The sequence below is a fragment of the Chrysemys picta genome, chromosome 1, assembly GCF_011386835.1.
Source record: "Chrysemys picta bellii isolate R12L10 chromosome 1, ASM1138683v2, whole genome shotgun sequence".
NCBI lineage: Eukaryota > Metazoa > Chordata > Testudines > Emydidae > Chrysemys > Chrysemys picta.
The window spans coordinates 336,641,889-336,664,071 of record NC_088791.1 but is presented as its reverse complement, the minus strand read 5'-3'; the positions used below and the strand labels follow the sequence as shown (position 1 = coordinate 336,664,071).

Here is a 22,183-nt window from a genome sequence, read left to right as displayed (position 1 = left end):
ACGCCCCAAAATCTACAGGGCTATTTTTAACCGTGCAACGTAAGCCCTGCGAGCCTGAGAGTCAGCTGATATGGGCTCGGAGACTCAGTGTTGTTCCTTTTTGACTGTAGAGTAGCCACACCCTCGGAGACCTTATGGGCCAGAAAGCTTGGACTAGTTCACATGCCAGCATACTATGGAGACCCTCATTGGTGAGGGGAGACGGGAGGAAAATGGCTGCGCTTTATTTTTTTAATGAAATAAAAACAAATAAAAATAGGAAGAAGGATGAGGCGAGGAAGAGAACAAAACACGTGACAGATGTGCAGTCACATTCCTAATGCACTACTGGAAAGTGCGCAGATACCCTATGCTGAGCGGAATATACAAACCTGTATAGAATATAATTTGACTGATGTATGCACGCCCACATGCTTCGACAATAATGCCTCTCCAGACATTAATAAAACAGACCTCAAGACACTGGGGTAGAGTGATGTGCTTAGGTGTTTGGAAACCCAGAAAGTTAGAGTGCATCGTTTCCCCATCTATAAACCATACACGTGTCATTGTCCAGTGACACCCTGAACAATTCCTAGAAGAAACAGCACAGAGGATGGGAAAAGCTTCCTGCACTAGTAACGACTTTCTCCTTTGCCTTTAGAAGCAGCCCAGAGGAGCTGGTGGTTGGTGGGGAAGAGAAGAAGGGTAGGGTGAGCCTTGCATTACTCTCTGGTGACTGTTTGGAGCAGATCTATGCAACAACTTTGATGAGCTAAAGGGATGTTGAATTGCAGGGTAGATATTCAAGTTTGGGCTGGAGCCTGGGCTCTAGGACCCTGCAAGATGCGAGGGTCCCAAAGCTCAGGCTGCCCAAAGATCTACACCACAATTAAACCGCCCCTTAGCCTGACATACCCACTGGTTCCCTAATTCACTGCAAGGCTCAATTCAAAGCGTTCAGCCTGATCTATAAAACCCATCATTGTCTCAATCTCAGCCACTTGGGAAAGCATCTCTCCCCGTGCTGAGATTAGCTTGTCCATTACTGTTCCCAGTCCCTACGTTAGTTTTACTTACACTGCTTTTTACAGCAGTGGAACCCCATTGACTCCTCATTTAACACCCGAGTATGAGAGATCAGGATCAGGGCCTAGATCTCAATGTCTGGGGGCAGAGCAGTTTCAGCGGAGGCCTCTCTCCTCTTCCCCTGTCCATCCGATAGAACACAGATCTGTTGACCTTCGGGGCACAGAGAAAAGCCTATCCATTTAAAATGAGACTTTTGTCTTAGAAGGTTGTGGCAGAGCAGATGGGGGCATATTTGATTGTCTGGTTGAGTCTCTTTCGACTTGATTTGAGGTCAGTCAACTAATTTTCTATTGTTCTTAATAATTTATGTACATGCATCCAGAGACATTAGGATGAGCATATATTTTTTTAAAAATTAATAATTAAATAAACCAAAGACAGAAGCAAAAGAATGAGGATGTCATTTTGAAACTCTTCTATCCAGGATGATACACCAAGTGGAAAAATCAGATATTAGCCTTTTTATATGTTACAAAAGCCAGCTTCTTCCCTGGTGTTTTGAAGTAATCCCAGGCTTTAGAAGTCTGAATCCATCATGTGGTCTCTTTATTCCTGTCTCATATTAGGTTGAATATAAGAAAATGTTTCACATCAGTGAAGTATGTAGCAATGTCTTTCTCTGGAAGTGGTGGAGTTCTGACATTAGGGTCACTTTAAAATTAGGCTCAACAAAGCACTGGGCAATATCATAGAATCACAGAACTGGAAGGAAGCTCGAGAGGTCTTTTAGTCCCGTCCCCTGCACTCATGGCAGGACTGAGTATTATCTAGACCATCCCTGGCAGGTGTTTGTCCAACCTGCTCTTAAAAACTCCAATGATGGAGATTACACAACCTCCCTAAGCAATTGATTTCAGTGCTTAACTACCCTGACAGTTAGGAAGTTTTTCCTAATGTCCAATCTAAAGTGCCTTTGCTGCAATTTAAGCTCATTGCTTCTTATCCTATCCTCAGACAACAATTTTTCTCCCTCCTCCTTATGACAACCTTTTATGTACTTGAAAACGATTATCATGTCCCCCGTTAGTCATTTTCCATTTTGTATGTGTGCAATTGATTGTTCTTTCCTAAGTGGAGTACTTTGCATTTGTCCTTATTGAATTTCATCCTATTTACTTCAGACCATTTCTCCAGATCATTTTGAATTTTAATCCTATCCTCCAAAGCACTTGCAACCCCTCCCAGCTTGCTATTATCCACAAACTTTATAAGTGTACTCTCTATGCCATTGAACAGAACTGGACCCAGGACTGATTTATGCGGGACCCCTTTTGATATGCCCTTCCGGCTTGACTGTGAACCACTGATAACTACTCTCTTGGGAACGGGTTTCCAACCAGCTATGCACCCACCTTGCAGCAGAAACAACAAGGAGTCCTGGTGGCACTTTAGAGACTAACAAATTTAGTTGGGCATAAGCTTCCGTGGCCTTAAACCCACTTCATCAGATGCATGGAGTGGAACATATAAATTCACAGCATATGAAAAGATGGGAGTTGTCTTACCCCCCCCCCACTTGGTAAGGCAACTCCCATCTTTTCATATGCTGTGTATTTATACTTCCCTACTCTATGTTCTACTCTATGCATCTGATGAAGTGGGTTATAGCCCACGAAAGCTTATGCCCAACTAAATTTGTTAGTCTCTAAAGTGCCACAAGGACTCGTCGTTGTTCTTGCTGATACAGACTAACATGGCTACCACTCTGAAACCTGTCACTTTATAGTAGCTCCATCTAGATTATATTTTCCTAGTTTGTTAAGAGAAGGTCATGTGAGACAATATCCAAAGCCTTACTAAAGTCAAGATATACCACATCTACTGCTTCCCCTATCCAAAAGGCTTGTTACCCTGTTAAAGGGTATGTTACATGTCCAATTGCTACTAAATTTTTGGGTGAAAACTGAAACAAAAAAGTTGTTCATCACTTCTGTCATTTTCACATTTTCTGTTGTCTCCGCCCGCAATGGGATACGGACCTACCCTGTTGTTGGTCTTCCTTTTGCTTGTAATGTATTTGTAGAGTGGTTTCTTTTTACTCTTTGTGTGTCTAGCTAGTTTAATCTCATTTTGTGCCTGGGCCTTTCTAATTTTATCCCTACATGCTTGTACTATTTCTTTATAGTCATCCTTTGTAATTTGACCCAGTTTCCACTTTCGGTAGGACACTTTTTTCAGTTTCAGGTCATTGAAGATCTCCTGGTTAAGTCAGGGTGGTCTCTTGCCATATTTCGTATCTTTCCTACGCAGTGGGATAGTTTGCTCTTGTGCCCTTAATAATGTCTCCATGAAAAACTGCCAACTCTCTTAACTGTTTTTCCCCTTAGACTTGCTTCCCATGGGATCTTATCTACCAACTCCCTGAGTTTGCTAAAGTCTGCCTTCTTGAAATCCATTATCTTTATTATGATGTGTTCCCTCCTACCATTCCTTAGAATCGTGAACTCTATCATTTCATGATCACTTTCACCCACGCTGCTTTCCACTTTCAAATCCTCAACCAGTTCCTCCTTGTTTGTCCAAATCAAATCTAAAAGAGCCTCTCTCCCCTAGTGGCTTTCTCCACCCCCTGAAATAAAAAATGGTCTCCAATGCATTGAAGAACTTGTTGGATAATTTATGCCCTGCTGTGTTATTTTCCCAACAAACATCTGAGTAGTTGAAGTCCCCCATCACCACCTCGTCCTATGCTTTGGATGATTTTGTTAGTTTAAAAAAAGCCTCATCCACCTCTTCTTCCTGGTTAGGTGGTCTGTGGTAGACCCCCTACCATGATGTCACCCTTGTTTTTTTACCTCTTTTTTTACCTCCTTACCCAGAGACTTTCAACAAGTCTGTCTCCCAGGGGTGAAAGTAACTTACAGGATTTACCGGTACTGCCAGAGTCCTCAGGGGGGCGTGGCCTCATCTGGAAGAGGCGGGGCCTCTCAAGATTTAAAGGCCCTGGGGCACCAGCTGTGACTGGGAGTCCCAAGGCCTTTAAAATCAACCAGGGGCTCCCAGCTGCAGAGGTGGCTGGGAGCCCACGGGGCTCAGGGGCAAATTAAAGGGCCCGGGGCTCCGGCCGCCGCGGAGCTCCGGGCCCTTTAAATCCCCACCGCAGCTCCAGCTGCTGGAGCTGTGGGCAGGATTTAAAGGGTCTGGAGCTCCAAGAGCTGCGGGGAACCCCGAGCCCTTTAAATCCCGGCCCCAGCCCGGCTGCTGGAGCCACGGGTGGGATTTAAAGGGCTCTGGGCTCCCTGCAGCCGCAGGAGCTCTGAGCCCTTTAAATCCGGCCCCAGTCCAGCCCCAGCCCGGCCGCCAGAGCTGTGGGCAGGATTTAAAGGGCTCTGGGCTGCCCACAGCTGCGGGAGCTCTAAGCCCTTTAAATCCCAGCCCCAGCCCGGCCTCCGGAGCTGCGGGTGGGATTTAAAGGGCTCTGGGCTGCCCGCAGCCGCGGGAGCTCTGAGCCCTTTAAATTCCGGCCCTGGCTGCTGGAGCTGCGGGCGGGATTTAAAGGGCTCTGAACTCCCGCCGGGGAGCCCAGAGCCCTTTAAATCAGTGCCGCGGAAGCCGGTGCAGTCCGGCACAGTGTACTGGCTCTTGCCTGTATGCCGTAGCATACCGGTTTACTCTCACCTCTGCTGTCTCCTATTTCCATCTCAACCTCAGTCCAAGTGTATATATCTTCGATACAGAAGGCAACACCTCCTCCCTTTTCCCCCCTGCCTGTCCTTCCTTCTATACCAATATTCCAGTCATATGTATTATCCCACCAAGTCTCTGTGATGCTAACTATGTCATAGATGTGTTTATTAACTAACGTTTTTAGTTCTTGCAGCTTATTTCCCATACTTCTTGCATTAGTATACAGACATTTAAGATACTGATTTGATTTGCCTCTGTGTTCTCTTGTCTCTCTCTTATCCCTGCTATAATGGCCCATGCTCCCCCAAATTCTGACCCTTCTCCCAGGTCTCCATGTTTTTGACTTACCTGTGTGCTTTTGTCTCCTGCCCCCATCAAACCTAGTTTAAAGCCCATGCTACAGGGAACAGTGCTGCACCAGATTGGGGCATATTTGGTGGTCTTTTTCATATGTTATGTGTATGATGCCTGATAAATTAGCCCTCTATCAGGTCAGTATTATTCATTCAAGCTCCCAAATGTGTGCTAGGCACCTGACAGACAAATGAAAAACACAGTCCCTGACCTGAGGAGCTTGCAAGCTAATGGTTCTGCCTTACAAAGACTTGTGCACATTTTCAACTTTATGCACTGCGAGTGGTCCCCTTGAGGTTAAACACATATATAAATCTTTGTAGGATCAGGGCCTAGATATAACAAGTTGCAGCAACTGAGGAGAAAGCAATGGGAAAATAGAAACAGAAGATTAGAGGACAAATGAGAAGGTTATGTGGTTACTTATGCACATCTTAATTGATTATTAATACCCTATACATAAACATGTTTACACACATTCACTCAGACATATAATATATACACAGAAGTTTTAGAAAAACATTTTAACTATCTATAAATATTAATCTATACGTATTAATCTTAAAATCTCATAATTTCAGGATAATTTTATTATAGCTTCTCTCATCACTGACATTATTTTCATATTCTCTCTCACCCTCTAGACTATGTTATAAGTCTCCTAATACTTTGCTATTAATTGCTGTATCTCGCTACTTACTCTTCCTGCCTTGCTCAACTTCTTATCTTCTACATTTTCTCCCATTCATAACTATTTAGGAGAGAAAAAATGTAGAAGCTAAGGAGTTGAACAAGATAGAAAGAGAAGAATGTGGTGTATATTATACACCAAGTAGAAATATACAATATATTGATAGATATATGCACACACACAATCTCAATTTATATATAGTTCAGGGGATATATATATATTTACCCAAATTAATCTCAGTAGTGTTTTGAATTTTACTATTTTACATTGGGGACAAGGAAAAAAAATTCCACATTAAGATGGCATGAAAGATGCATTTCACTCTTTCAATAAGGCGAGAGTTGTCCCTTTCCAGTTGCCAGCCTGTCGTCTAGAAACAATTACTTCCAGCATGCACAAGCAATAAGGGAACCCAAGCATATGAAACAGTATGCCACATTGCACAAGATGGGAAGATAATGTGTGTCACCCCATGCCTCCTCTTCTTAATTATTAGTATTGCACATTAGAGCTGTGTCAAAACATTTTGCACTGCGGGTGCAGCTAGGAAAAAAAGTGTTTATATATAAAATCCCCACTCAACTTTTTATTTCGAACCTGCATCTTTAAGGATTAGGGTTACAATTCACACATATTATAAAATTCAGCGGAGGCAGCACAAACCCTTAGGGAATGATCCTTACAGTAATCCTTCCCCCCAATTTGACACAGTTCTTTTTATAAATACTCTCATTTTATATGTCAGGCATCCCCAGTTTTATCCTAGCTGCTTTGTGGTTAAACAGAAATCTGTGAAGTGGAACTATACCTAATGCTTCCTGAAAATTACAATGTTATGCCCCATATGCTATAGTTGTTAACTGGACTCTTTAAAAAGGTCAATGAGTTAGGTTTGATATGTTTGCTAAATTATGACTCTTGATAGCCCGGGACGCACAAAGATGGAGAGAGCCTTCATTGCCCAAGTGCATTGGAAGGGAACATATGCCTTGTTCCAGAATCTGGCAGGAAGTTGCCAGCAGAGAATTTCTCCTGATAGAGAACTCCCTGCTGACATCCAGCCTGTGGAGCTGGTCCCTGTGTCAGCCCCCCACCCAGCACAGGGAGCATGTTGAGGGGAATAAAGGGACCTTAGGAACAGAGGCATAAGTTACAGCCGCCCCATAGCCGCTCTCACAATACTGGGGACTAGCAACTCGGGATTGGGAAGCCATGATCAGCTCACTAACAGCCCTCCCCGGCTCAACCGTGCCAAATGAAGCTCAGCTACGGGGAGAAGCGAGCCTAACAACGCTTCAAAGCATGGCTGTGTTTCCATGCAATTAAAAAAAAATAGAAAACACTACCATTTACAAATTTTGCCTTATTTTCCTCACATTTCTTTGGGTTCCCCAAATAAATAAGTAGTCCCTACTAATTCCAAAATTCGCATGTGCATGATCTGGCATCTTGGCCACAGGCAACTTTTGATGGGTGGTAGGAGGAAGATCTTGGAGATCAGAAGAGAAGTATTGGTGTAGAGATGGAAGAGGGATTCAGGACTGGAATAAAGAGGGAACCTAAAATTCAGGATTGAAGTATATAGGCAGGACTGTGGAAAGAACTCAGGAATGGAATCACAAGAGTGTTGTAATTCAGGACGGAGGGCCAGGGCTTGACACACTGCAATATCAGGGATGCTGCCCCTTAGAATTGACGCGCATCGGCAGAACTTTGTAAAAAAAAATTTGCATAGGGACTGCAACCGCTGTGCCTCATCATAACCAGTATTATTAGTCTTTCACTTTTGATGAACCTCCCCCTCCTACCACACACTCCATTTATTTTAAAACTCTCTGTTGCTTTGTCATTTAAAGATATCCTAACTGTCTGCCATCACCAGTAACTGATTTTGGTTTTCAGGTAACACCATCTATTTCACATTTTACACATTAGGTCAAATGGCTGAACAAATTCTTAATAGCTTATTAATATCCTGGACACTGAACAACACCAGATCCAGGAATGACTTACTCCTAGCAGAGTCCTCGACACATTGCTTCAGGAAAAAGAAATCATTTGCAATGTCAATCATTCCACATGCCATCATCCAATATCTCAAAGCTTTCTCTAATTATTAGGGAGGCTAAAAATCACCCATAATCACAATCTTACCTGTCTTCCTTATCTGATCATATAGTATTTCCTTCTCCTGCCTTTCCTGTCACGTCGGTCTCTTGCAGTCCCCTGCTATTAACCTCGAAAATTCTATCTCTATCCGATTGATTCTCTGGAGTTACAGTTCCTTTATGTGTTTTCTCAATAGATAAGGGCAAATCGTCCCCTCTATTTCAGGCCTTCACTTTGAAACATCCTATAATCATGAATCCCATACTCAGACTTATTTTCAGGAAGAACACTTACTGTAATTTTCTTCTTTCACACATACTGTAATTGTAAATTTAAAAAAAATACTCTTGACCAGAAATCTTTAAGTCATTTACTTCTATTTTCCTGATCATTACACACTATGTTTTCTCACTTTGATTTTCATACCTGTGGTCTCTACTCTGTTGTCTACTCACTATACACTTCTCCATTCTGACCAGTTTTGACTGTCCAAATATTTGTGACCCCTCCCTCACCCTTACTTAAATGCTCTTCTTTTCATTACTAACAATACATTTCAAATAATTTGAGTTAAACTTAAGGAAAGTTGGCACAAGCAGGTGTAATATGCATTTCCCTGAGCCAGCTGCCGCCTAAATTCCTCTGCTTTTCCACACTCTTTTCACTGAATGATTATCACTGTTTTGTGATTCTCTCTAATTGTAATGTAATTGGACCTTCTCCTGCTAGCAATATATAAACAATATGAACCTAATGAAATGGAGATGTGGTCTGGGGAGAAGGAAAGGGTCATGGCTACAAACCTAGCATAGTCCTCTATATTGTAGGTGGTAGTGGTCAGAGACTAGGGAACAAACACAGAGGTGAAGTGTAAGGAGATATAAGTTTAACCTTGCTTAGGTAATGATACTTTGACCTATGTAAAGTACCTGAGCTCTATGGATGAAAAGTGCAATATAAGAGCTAAGTATTTTTACTATTACTGTGGAGTCGCATCATACGCGCATTTAACTTACGCGAATTCAACTATACTTGCGCAATGAGCGTGTGCCCCGGAGTGAGCGTGAGATGGGAGACTTGAATCTGTTGTTCCCTCAGTAGGTCTCAATTCCTGCGTGCCTCTCACAGTGCGAGCATCTCGCTGCATTGAGTGTGATTCTAGTGTTTAAAGATACATATTTTTCATACAACATGGCCCCTAAACGCAAGCTAACTACTTCATCTGGTTCTCAACCGAAGAAACAGCGATCTGTTCCAATGCTGGAGGAAAAACTGGCTGTGTTGGACTTATTGAAAGATGGTATGTCGGTCTCCAATGTGGCGCGTAAATATGGCCGCAACGAATCTAGCATCTGTGCCATCAAGATTTGAGAGAGAGAAATTTGTCAAGCTGTGGCATCAAGTGCTCCAATAACTGCTAAGGTGACGAGCCAGGTGCATGATAAGACTTTAGTGAAGATTGAAAAGGCATTAAACTTATGGCTGGAAGACATGAATCGTAAACGTGTGCCTATCGATGGCAACACGGTGCAAGAAAAGGCTGTTAGCCTCTACGTGCTGTTCAAACCTCCTGCTGAAGGGGGACAGCCTTCTGATAAGAAGGAATTCAAAGCCAGCCAAGGTTGGCTTAACAGTTTTGGAACCACTTCAACCTCAAAAATGTGCAGACTACTGGTGAAGCTGCATCTGCCGATGAAGAGGCAGCAAAAGCCTACCCTGAACAATTAAAGAAAATCATAGAAGAAAAGGGCTGTCTTCTGGAACAAGTTTTTAATGCTGACGAGACTGGGCACTTCTGGAAAAAAATGTCCAACCACACTTACATTTCGAAATCAGAAAGACAAGCCCCTGGCTTCAAAGCAGCTAAAGACCGTGGTGACTGTTTTGTTTTGTGGCAATGCGACTGGGCATTTAATAGAGACGGGCTTGCTCTACAGGGCTGTAAATCCTTGTGCCCTAAAAGGCAAGAACAAAAATCTCCTGCCTGTGTTCTGGTAATCAAATAAAAAGGCTTAGGTGACGGCAGTATTATTTCTGGATTGGTTCCACAAGTGTTTCATTCCGGAGGTCAAGCAGTACCTCGAAGAGAAAGGACTTGACTTTAAAGTGTTGCTGATAGTAGACAATGCTCCCGGCCACCCTGAGGCACTCCAGTTTGCGCATAACGACGTTGAAGTTGTCTTTCTCCCCCCCAATACCATCTCCATCCTCCAACCTCTCGACCAAGGCATGATTCGCTGTTTCAAGGCCATGTATACAAGGCTTACGTTTTCATGGATATGTAGCGCTATGGATGCTGATCCCAATCTTAATCCGATGGAATGTTGGACGTCCTTCAACATTGCCAATTGCATCACTTATATTAAACAGGCAATGGATGCAATCAAGCCTGAATCAGTCAATGCATGTTGGAGAAACCTATGGAAAGGATGTGTGAATGATTTTAAGAGTTTCCCGACCATTGACAAAGAAGTGAAACACATTGTTCAGGTGGCCAGGCAAGTGGGTGGTGATGGCTTCATCGACATCCTTGAGGAAGAAATTGAAGAATTAATTGAGAGCCACTGAGAAACATTGACTAACGAAGAGATAGAGGAACTGATAAAATCATCTACAGAAGACGAAGATGATGACGACAAATAGGAAGAGCCAGCAAGTTGGACTCTTCATAAATTTGCTGAAGTGTTCCAAGCAGCGAAACACTCGAATGATTTAATTTCTGAATACGATTCCTCTATGGAACCAAGCCTCAAAGTCACACATAGTATTACGGACAATTTGAGACAGTATCAAGAAATGTTTGAGCAGCTCATGAGACAACAGAGACAGTTACACATCACCATGCTTTTCAAGAAAAAACAACCAGCAGCAGATGAGACTGGCCCATCATCTCCTGGATCGACATCAAGCCCTGACGACCGCCCAATAGAGTCATCGTTGTCGTAGACTAGCAAGAATATCCAGGATGAATGATGAGTGGTTAGGTTCACTGTTTATTCTTTCATTCTTCCATCTCTCTCTTTTATGTAATTAAAAATACAGTACTGTAAAATTATATTTTGCATATATACTCTTTATTATATGCTGTACATTACTGTATACATTATACATATTACTGTATGGGGTTGTATACTGTACACAAAACCATGTATACTGTACTTTATGGGCGATTTAAGGCATTTTCAGGGATAATTTTGACTATACGCGATTTTTGCCTTACGCGCTGACTTTAGAACCTAACCCCTGCGTAAAATGGTACTCCACTGTAGATTGGATGCACATTCCTGTGGACCTACAGTATTAGTCCCCGTTTGCTGATGGACAAGTGAATCAAAGAGCCTGAGTTGTCATGCTTTGCATGCCCAGGATGTGGAAATAAGATGTCTGCTAGAGTAGAGGTTGGCCTGTTTTTACTTACCCACTCTGATGTTGTTGTGTTAGATTTTTCTTTTGAGTACAATTACACATTGGCCAATAGATGTTGAGCTATGGTTGTCTAGAGGGAATTTAGGTTTGTTAAGTTAGAAACACATGCAGGGGGTGGGGATTTGGTGTAAATTACACCAGTCCCCTGGAGACTCTCACTCACCTTTGAATTTGGCCATAACTATCTATAGAATATCAATAAGGTCTCATGGTGCTTATGTTGCCACATTCCTCCTTTGCTTTGATGGTGAGATTATCATACCCATTAAAGACTACAGCAAATGCCCTCATTCCTAATCTATTTTATATCTAAGCTTTTATACTGCACTCACCATTGTCTCCTAACGCCTTCCAGAACACAGTATATAGCTTTGCTTAAACACGGCATTAAGTTTCTCATAAAAATGAAACATTTCTCATCTTTAAATGTATTAAACTCCACAACCTCCTTGGAGACCTGCCACTACCTATCTCCCCAGATGCCTCTTCTGGAGGTTTTTTCTCTTAGTATAGAGAGTGTTCAGTTGAACAACTGAACTTTATATTGTGCTCCCAATCTCAGCCACATCCAGAAAGCACAGAGGTCCATGAAAATTAATAATTTAAAATAATACCACACAGTAATGTAATTCTGCTTCATTTTGTGGAACAAATTTCAGACAAACTGTACCTTGTAAAGCTTTTTCAAGTTCAAGTATAGAGTTAGAGAACTAAATAATAAAAACTGAAAACAGAGGCTAAGAAGTACAACTGAAGGAAGAGAGATGTTTTCAGAAGAGGTTTAAAAATGGATGAAGAATTGCTGATTCGTAATGCTATATGAAAAATATTCCAGATGGCAGGTGATGCAGAGAAGGCACACTATTAATGAGAAGATTGTGCACAGGGACAAAGAAGGGTGTGCTAAAGTACTGTAGTCACCATTCAAGAGTCAGAATTCATCATCAGCATTAACTGAAATTACCATTTTTTTTTAAAGAGGGCTGAAATTTACTACATGATTATTTTTTATCACTAAGAAAATCTTTTAGAAAACATTTTTTCAACAATCTTCTTGACATTTTTGTCTCCCGCCCATAAACAATTGCGACTTTTTGGCATGTTTATCAAACAACATTATTGAAAACATTATCAAAATGAGTATAGATTTTTTTTGCTCATCAAAATCTGGATTTTTGGTAAACAACAAGTTTTCTATATGTAATCTGATAATGTTTTACAATCAAAATATTGGGAAAAAAAAAAGTTTGAAAAAAATGGGCTTGTTTTGAACCCTTTGAAACAAAGTAAATATGGAAATTTTTCACCAAGGTTTTATTTTTTAAATGGCTTTTCCCTTTTTTCATATGCAATGAACAGGAGTTGCAGTATCTTTGCGAAGTGTAGTTGGCAAACACAAAGTGCCTGAAGTCCTCTCACTCACATCAGCTTTACAGCTGAATAAATCCACTGACTTCAGTGAAGTTATTCTCTATTTGCACTAGCATATGTCAGAGGAGAACCAGTCTCACTATCTGCTGATATATTTGCAAGTTGTGTATATTTTGATTGTAGCCTATTGCTTTGGTACATTCATTCAATTTTGATTCTACTTTATTGGGTTTAAATTTCAATCACTCAGATGATGACTTTTTTATTTTTATTTTTAAATCAGTTAAACTGTATTTGCCTCTTTCAGGTTTCCATACCAAATTCTAATTTGCATTTTGCAGGGTGCAATGATCATTTTAAAGACATTTTAATCCTAAGTGTAATTTAATATATTTTCTTAAAATTGTATTTTATTGAATAAATATGTGCCATAAAGTTATCCTGACATTGAGAGACTGACTGAGGTGGCTTAGGTAAACTTTAAAACAATTATTTCTACTACAAGACTCGTGTTTTTTAAGGACAGGGCATTTTACTGTACAGCTGCATAATGTAAAGTGCTTTGAGATTTCAGAGTAAAGTCTGAAACAAACAACAGTGATAAATAATAAAAAATAGAATTTAACATCAGTGCATTCAGGATCCTTTATATGCCGCTGTGCACATCTTACTGTCTTTAGAGTTTTAAACTCCTTACATTATTATGGGAATCCTTCCCAGCTAAAATTCCAGAGATCATTTCTTTGGGGTTTACACTCTCCCCCGGTTTCAATTTTAGAATTCCACACGATCTGGTCCAAGAAGTGAATATAGCTGAACCACTCGTAATTATATTATGGTTGCTATTACCATTAACAGTATAGTGCACATTGCTCATAAGAACATAAAAATTGCCATACTGGATCAGACCAGTGGTCCATCAAGCCCAGTATCCTGTCTTCCAAAGGTGGCCAGTGCAGGGCCGGTGCAAGGCGAAACTTGCACCTTGCGCCCCGCCCCTAGCCCTGCGGCAGCTCCCTGCCCCCCCCCTCCCTGAAGCGCCATCCCCCACGGCAGCTCCCCCCCCGGCCCATGGATCCGTGCAGCAGTTCTGACCCAGGGATTCCCCTGGGCTGCCGGCGGTGCGCTGACCCGGGGGAACCCCTGGGCTGCCTGCTGGTGGCTCAGACTCCCTCTCCCTCCCAGCGCAGCGGCCGCTGTAAAAAAAAAAAAAAATTAGGGGCGCCGCTTTTTGGCGCCCCCAAATCTTGGCGCCCTAGGCAACTGCCTAGTTGGCCTAAATGGTAGCACCGGCCCTGGGCCAGTGCCAGATGCTTCAGAGGGAATAAACAGAACAGGTAATCATCAAGTGATCCATTCCCTGTTGCCCATTTCCAACTTCTGAGCATGGTTTTGAATCCCTACCCATCCTGGCTAATAGCCATTAATGGACCTATCCTCCATGAGCTCCTTAAATACAAGTCTCTCTGTACAGTGTTGCTTGGATCTGCTCAGCAGCATTGGAGGATTTGGCGAGGACAACATGCGTGTCCATTTGGGTGTCATTTCAAGGAAAGCCAGTTCCTAGTGTGAAAGTATTTTTATACTCCTTTCTCCCAAACAACTCAGCTGGGATATGTACTGTCATTCATCCATGCTAAAACTGGGCAAATACTATTAGCAATAGGTGAGAGGCACCTGTATCACACATGAAGCGAAGTGGCTCAACCAAAACAGTCACTCCAGTGATGAGTAAGGGAGATGGGGACTTGTCCTATCTTGACTCTCACCAGAAATGCCCACATTAGCTCCCTGTGACCCAATTATTGCTGTCACTTATAAAAATGAGAGAAAGGAGGGAAATGCTTCCTCTGCACCTCTTCTCTTAACTGGAACATATTTCCTTAGTGATGGGCCAGGGGGTGGGAAATCAGACTAATGCCCAATGCACGCCAATATATCTACCGTTCAGAGACCACTGCAATGCGTAGACAAAACTTGGAGAATTTTAGTCTGGATTTCCTGCCTTTGATGGTTTCAGAAAGACCTTTATGGCTTTTGTGGTTTAATTTCCTGTGACATTTATTATGCTGTTTTAAAAGGTAAGAGAACAATGAGTAATATCAGAAAGATGGAAACTATAATAAAAATAGATTTTAACAAAAACAAAGCAAAAGATCTGCTTGTACCATTTTCATATAAAACAGGCAATATGTCTTAGAACAATATATATTAATTTTACACAGAAACCCCCACCCCCATCGTGCTGCTAGAATAGATGTTGTTCGGGTTGCAAAGTTGAACACCCATTTATGGTTGCTTTTGCAAACTGAATTCTGCCTGGTGTGCTCAACCTGTGCACTGAATAAGATAGAGGCCCTGTGGAAAAAATAGCATGTGATCATGTTAATGTGATCATTCACTGTATGATAGTGAACGTACTCTGCTGTTCTAGGTTCTCAGAAAAATCACCAGAATATTTTATAATGGAAAGCATTAGGCAAAATAAATATAGTAGTTGCTACCAGCTTCTCCCAGAGCTGATTAAATTAGTGGTGGTCATCAGAATAGGATTTATAATGAAAAGCTAGCTTAAATTTTGATGATAGAGAGATGATAGTCTCTCCTTACCTATCTGTAAATGTTACATTATATGCATTCAATTGTAATATGTACATGTCAACTCTATGACAAAATACTATTATTTAGACCATGTTTAAAGCCTATCAGCTATATACCTATCAGGGGATTTTTAACCTATTGTGTGAATTATTGTAAGCTTATTTTTATTGTGTAAATCAGGGGTCGGCAACCTTTCAGAAGTGGTGTGCCAAGTCTTCATGTATTCACTCTAATTTAAGGTTTTGCATGCCAGTCATACATTTTAACGTTTTTAGGTCTCTTTCTATAAGTCTATAATATATAACTAAACTATTGTTGTATATAAAGCAAATAAGGTTTTTAAAGTGTTTAAGAAGCTTCATTTAAAATTAAATTAAAATGCAGAGCCCCCCCGGACCGATGGCCAGGACCCGGGCAGTGTGAGTGCCACTGAAAATCAGCTCGTGTGCCGCCTTTGGCACGTGTGCCATAGGTTGCCTACCCCTGGTGTAAATCTAGGTAGTATTGAGTAAGAACATAGCTTCAACTGCTTGTGATATATTGTACATGGCTCCAAAGGATCTTTAAGACAATACAGTGCCATTCATTGACTTCCCTCAAACACAAAACTTCCCTCAAACTCTTCCAATTTTCCATTGTAGGGCATTGCAGCTCAAAATATATTGTAGTGTACAGCTATTATCATTTTAATATACTTCCTGAAACATTGTTAAAGAAGTTTATGCAATAGCCAGTTTTCAAATGGTAATTATTCTGTAATTTCATTTATTTATTTATTCTTGGAAGCGGGCCTTAGTACATTTTACAGACTGTAAAATGTCACTGCAAAACAAGACAGGTTTTTTAATTTTTAGATTTTTATTAAAATAATAAAAAAATACATATTGATAGTGTCAGAGTTTAAAGATAATTATGATCATTTAGTCTGACAACAGACCTTAGAAGCACAGGGTGTGAATCCTGCATCATGCAACAATGGCGTCAAACCCGTTAAATCTTATGTGTTGGCAGGCTCCTGCACCTGGACTTCGAAAGAAGCACAATGGACATCAATGGTCTATGACATGCACTACGTGCGGTATATGGCAGTTACTTCCATAATATCTTCCCCAATGCTACAAGTCAATTACTTATTAATTCAATCCTCTACTTAAAATGATCAGAAAAAGATATCCAAAAACCTTTGTATAGGGGATAAAAAAAAAAAACCCACGCGCGCACACAGCTATGCGCTGTAACTGGCAGGCACAGCAGTCTGGTGGCATGCAAGAGGATGAAGCATCAAGGGCATTGTAGGTACTAGCCGATATATCAAAGCAGTGGTGATTGGATACGGAAGAAGTTTAAACTTGATTGTGTATCAGAGGTCTTAACACTGGGGACAGATGGGGCAGCACCAAAATCTCTGTATATTCTGGTGAGGTTTTGTCTCAAAAATGGCAGAAGATATGTGAGATCAGCCACCCCAGTGAATGGTATAAATCATACTAACGGGGTGACTGGCAAGATTTCCACCATCTTGAGCCAAAATCGAATGAAAATGGCTGCCCATAGGAGATTGTGTCTAGCTCTGAACCAGCACTAGAAAAAATAGACCCAATATTTGTTTGACCCAATCTGAACCCATAAATGTAACAACATTTGATCTAAGGACTCCAATCCCTCACACCTCAAGATTAAGAGAGGTTCTGATTCGAGGCTACAACATTGGCCCATCTCCAAAAACTGATCAGTGCAGAGAAAAAATAAAAAAGGACAGATAAGAAAGCATATTATATTCAACCTGATTATTTTTAAGAAACCTGAACCTTTGAATGCAAAATTGTGTTTGACCAAATCCAATTCATTCATATTCATCTTATATTTCAAAAATTAATAGCACTAGCTCAAAGTGATCAAACTGAAGAGTGTGACGTATGCATTTTTTTCTGGACAAAAGTTTTCTATTTCTTATTTTGAACATTTTAACTAGAGAAATGAATTCATATGTGATTAAGTTGTGGCATTGTGGAAGATACGGCAATAAGTGCTTCATAAAAGCAACTAGGTAGATAGACTAGTTAAAAGAAGGATAATTTAGCACTGAATATCAACAAACTTTTTCTTTCTTTTTAAAACTGCCATGTCAGTTTAAAGTGAATATTTTGGGGCAAAATTATAACTAAAATAGTAATAGTAGTAATTAATAATTTAATAGTTACTCCTACAAGTCATTCTTATGGCTCAAGATAGCAAACTTTTCTATCTGGGTCCAAAACCCCTTGAAAAACAAGTTTATTAAAAGTAACATGCAACATGATCCTTAACCATAGCAATACTAGTGGGTGCAATTGTAATATTAATGAGTCTTGGGAACTGATGATTTTACAATTTCTGACCTTTCAGCTTTGATCCATTAGTAGATATGGATTCAGTGGTAGTTAGCACACTTGGGCAAAAGCTGCCTAAGTGGAAAATTGATCCTGGTAAGTGCTAGCACAGTTGCTTGACACATTAATGTTTCCCATTTTAGTGCTTTGAACTTTTGCTCTGTGATAACATGAGTTCACGTCCCAGTCGGGAAGTTGAACTTTCAATGAGACTTCAAGTGAATATGGGGACATTTGTCATTTCTTAACATTTTAATTAAAGGGATAAGTTAAAACCAAAGGCAAAAAACATCATGAAATTACCATCATCATCATCTAACTCTGGAGCTGGGAAATAGACCTTCTCGGTCATGTAGTCAAGAGAATTGTTCCATGGAGAGTTAAAGCAGGAATTGCCATGTACTGAAAGATGCTACTTCCATGGCCTGGTCTATTTAGTCCTTATGTCTAGGGAGCTAAACTTCAGCCCAGGCTATCAGAAGCAAAAAACCAAAACAAAACGCCCACCAAATCGTGACTCTGGGCAGAGCTCACACCTCAAAAACTTTTTACTTAGTCACACTATTAATAGAATAAAATAATTGGGAAGTTTCAAAAGCACATTACAGACTAATTAATGAATTGTGATTCTCACAACACTTTGGATGTGAATAATTACGTGTTTTTCTCAGTGGAGAAAATGGGGAACTGAGATAAATAGTAACCTGTTCAAGTGAACTGTTAACTCTGAGAGCTTCCTGATGTACAGGACTGTGCTTAGAACACTTGACTCTGACTGAAACAAAACATGAAATTGAATATTTCTAAACAATGGAGGATTGTCCATGGAGCCTAATGGAATGATATTCAGTGGTAGCTGGGCACCTTGCTCCTTCAGGATCCTTCATTAATCCCAGCGTCTCCCTCAACCACCAAAAGGATCACTACAAATCTGGGTGTGTGTAGCGTTTTGAGATATGTGCACACATTACCTCGGCTGTTATTCCTGATACTTGCCAGGAGCTTCCAAAGCTGGGGTGGGAGTTCACTCTGACTATGAAGCCCTCCTCCTGGAGAGCCTTCACATCATTTTTAGAACAGATTTTGAAACAAACATTTGAAAGGTTTGACTATATTTGGTCAGTTCTGTGTTAACTTTTGTTAAAATTATCACCGGAAGCAAAAGAGCCAGAAATTCTCAAGTGAGAGATCATCAGTCCAGTTTTGCATACTCAATAGGTATGGACAAGCCTTTGAAATCAAACTGATCTTGACCTCATAACATTTTAAGCTTAACATTTGAGGTTTAACCATACCTATTTGTTATGCACATGTGTGTGAAGATGATCAAAGGACCACTCATTTATTGGGTCCACTTGGCTATAGATAACTAGCCCTGTGCCCATAAAATGATGCTAAACAATTAACAAGTTGCTAGCATAAGTAGAAAAAGCTGCCTCCAGGAAGTTAAAACCATATGCAGTGATATTTATTACACTGGTGCTACTAATACAATACAATGGAATTTTTGCCATGGACTTCAATGGGAAATTTATGTTTAGGGTTAAGATTGGGCAAAGCATTTGAACCTGTGCTTACCTTTAAGAAAATTTGTGATCTCATCCCTATTCAACAAAGTACTTAAGCACATGCTTAACTTCAAGCATGTGTTTATATCCTGTTGAGGTCAATGAGAATTAAACACATTATAAGTTGGGCACACGCTTAAGTGTTTTGCTGAACAAGATGGAATTATTTGTGTGCTTAAAGGTAAGCACATGCTTAAGTGCTTTGATGAACTGGTGCCTAAGACACTGGTTTTCAGAGGTGCTATGTGCACACACCTGCTGCTCTGATTGACTTCAGCTGGAGCATGTCTGAAAACCAGGTCCTAGTGCCGACACACACATGTAGGCATCCCCAGTGGAAAACTGAGCCCACAATGTTATTAGGGATAATCAGATGCATCCTGCATGTCTACCTCCCTGCCCTCCGGATTGAACACAAAACTTTGCCATTGTCTGTCTATTTAAAATAAATAAATAAATGAATAAATAGAAATAATCTGGTTGCTCTTTGCCCTCCATTACCAATCAAACTTTGTTTGCATCAACTTACAAAAAGTCCAGATACCCAGGGAACGATTCTCACCTTCTGACAGTCAGTGGAATTTATAGACACACATTTGTTTAATTCTGATCTTTTCATCATTTGCTAGTTCATTCCACACTGTTTCGCTCATTTCATGCAGCTAAGGGTTTTTCAATTATAGATCGAGGCAGCAGTGTATATGTGGGCATAATTTCTGTCAGTCTGATTTGTTTTTACACCACTAATGAATTTTAAGCTCTCTGTTCAAAAGTTATCCCATCTGATTTGGAGATGGTACCTTTGGCGGGGGCGGGGGAGGAAGGTGATTTACAAATAACCTTTTAAATTGTGAAAGTCTTTTTATGACTAAATCAACCCTTTAAGAACCAAGAACTAACCCACGTAGGCTGAGCATATTATGCAATCCCATCTCCTGCTCTTTATTTTACACACTCCCTTCCTTTGTCTCCTTCTTCGCTGTCACGTTTATGAATCAGCCTTTGATCCTTGTTAATACGGTACTCTGAATTCTGTATTTGCTGCTCGTGGCATGGCTTGAAAAGAGAAAAAAACAGTTCTTTAGAACAGTGATAAATGCTGTGCTTGGTTATTTCAGGTGCCAGAAACCAGTCTCTGAGCTCCCTCCGTGGTAGAAAATCCATCTGTGGGATACAGTGATACAAGCTATGTACAACCCCTACTCTGCAAAAGGGCCTCAAACAAGCTGGTGCAACCCAGAAACTGAGCCAGATCAGCTGCAGAAAAGGCAGGGTCAGCGCACCCGTGAGATCTGTTGATCACATATTCGCATCCGCTGAGCAGACTCCAATGCAGGGCCCTACAAGGGAGAGTAGGGGTACGGACACTAGCCTTCCGCCAGTGATGTGTGTATGGAAAATTTCTCCTTCTTTACCTGCAAGGGTGAATCAAGCCCTCTGTCTGTATGTATAAGATTGGGGGGACAAGTTGCACCCATCAAAAAAAAAAATCAAGGGCAAATAATTGATGAGAGGTTCCCACACAATTATATATATCAGTGTACAAATCCACTTAGAATCCTATTCAAATTCTTCTTTGAACAATGTCAGAATATAGTCTCCCCCAAACAGTAAAGTTCTGTCCTGAGATTCAGATGGAATTTAATTAGTGATGCTTCTACCAGGAGAGAGTAGGAGGTAAGGAATACTAGAGAATATTCAGATCAGTCTGACAAATTAAATCCCACACTTCTAATAGCAATCTGACTGTGTCTTTGAGTTTCCTATAGCTGACAAACAAGTACATGCTTTTCCTAGCTAGAGCTGCTAAATTTATTGACAGTCTTAAGCAGTAGAAAACACACTGCTATTTTGAAAGCTGCAGCATTCCCAGGACAATCATCAGTAAATGGCTAGAACTTCCATGGCAAGACAGGTTTGTAAGAAATCAGAGATCACAAACGTTCAATACTCACTGGCTGGAAAGTGGATAGCTAAGAGCTTTGAGAAATCAGGTAATTAACCTGAAATTCTCTCTTGTCAATAGGGAGCCCTTATGATGACAAGGTACTTTGCTACGTGCTGATGCTGTCACACCCTAAGTGTTGGTCAAAAATAAACAACTTCTTCCTGGCTGTGGTTTAGCAGGTAACCACAATTTATTTATAGTATAAACCTTATATTTTAGAGACAATGTTTTGGCCATTCCCACCATAAATACTGGTGTATTTCTAATATTATAGTAACATAAAAGTGGGAGATTCTGAATGATTATGAGTGGATGGATGCAATTTTCTGAAGGCTGTTCAGAATCAAAGGTTTTGCCTTATTTAACAGAGTGGGTGCTTTACCCAGGCTTTTTAATAAGGTCTCTGATTTCAACTGTGGACTTGATATCATAATTAGGTAAATTTTAATACAACCCTGGTAACAGAGTGTGCTGGGCTGAGCAGTCCTGCTGATGCCTTGGTCCAAGCCCAAAGCATTCTGGATCCTATTCTTCAGAGGGAGCATGGGAACTGGTAGGCTAAGAGCAAGGCCTGCTGGGAACTAAGAGGAGCAGGCTACAAGAGGCCCCTTTCCAGGTATAGGAAGAGACCTTGAGAACAGCAGCAGTATTGTCATCTCTTCTGGTGAGAGGACTGAGCAGAAGCTAAGAAGGGCAGCCTGTTAAAGGGCCAGAGGAGTAAGTCTAAGAGGGAGTCAAGTAGACAAATATAGAAAGTAGCCCTGAATGGGGGAAATTAAATGGGGGGCATCTGAGTTCAGAACAGAGCTGGAACTCCTGTCAGAGGAAGGGCATGGGCACCCGTATGACGCTGATGTGCCTCCTAGAGATGGTGTGCTTAGAACCCTGCATCAGCAGGGACAGACTCCTGATAGAAGGGTAGGAGGTTTGCACAGATTGTGGAGAGAGGGCTGTGGTCTGGAGAGCAGGGAACTGGAAGGATGTCTACTTGTGAGCCCCTGCACCACGAAAGTGAACGTCTGAACAGATCCAAACCCAAAGAGGGAGG

At 41.0% G+C, this 22,183-nt stretch overlaps 1 long non-coding RNA gene across 4 annotated transcripts in view; it reads right to left on the bottom strand.

The window, feature by feature from the left end:
• Nucleotides 1–22,183, bottom strand: part of LOC135983513 (uncharacterized) — a 371,844-nt gene that overhangs the window by 229,470 nt on the left and 120,191 nt on the right. Inside the window, exon 3 of one of the 4 annotated variants that reach the window (XR_010601190.1) lies at nt 19,673–20,243. The exons of the other annotated variants lie outside the window; for them this stretch is intronic. This is a non-coding gene — a long non-coding RNA (uncharacterized LOC135983513). Of the gene's footprint in view, nt 1–19,672; nt 20,244–22,183 lie in introns of those variants that run through there. 4 annotated transcript variants of the gene reach the window in all.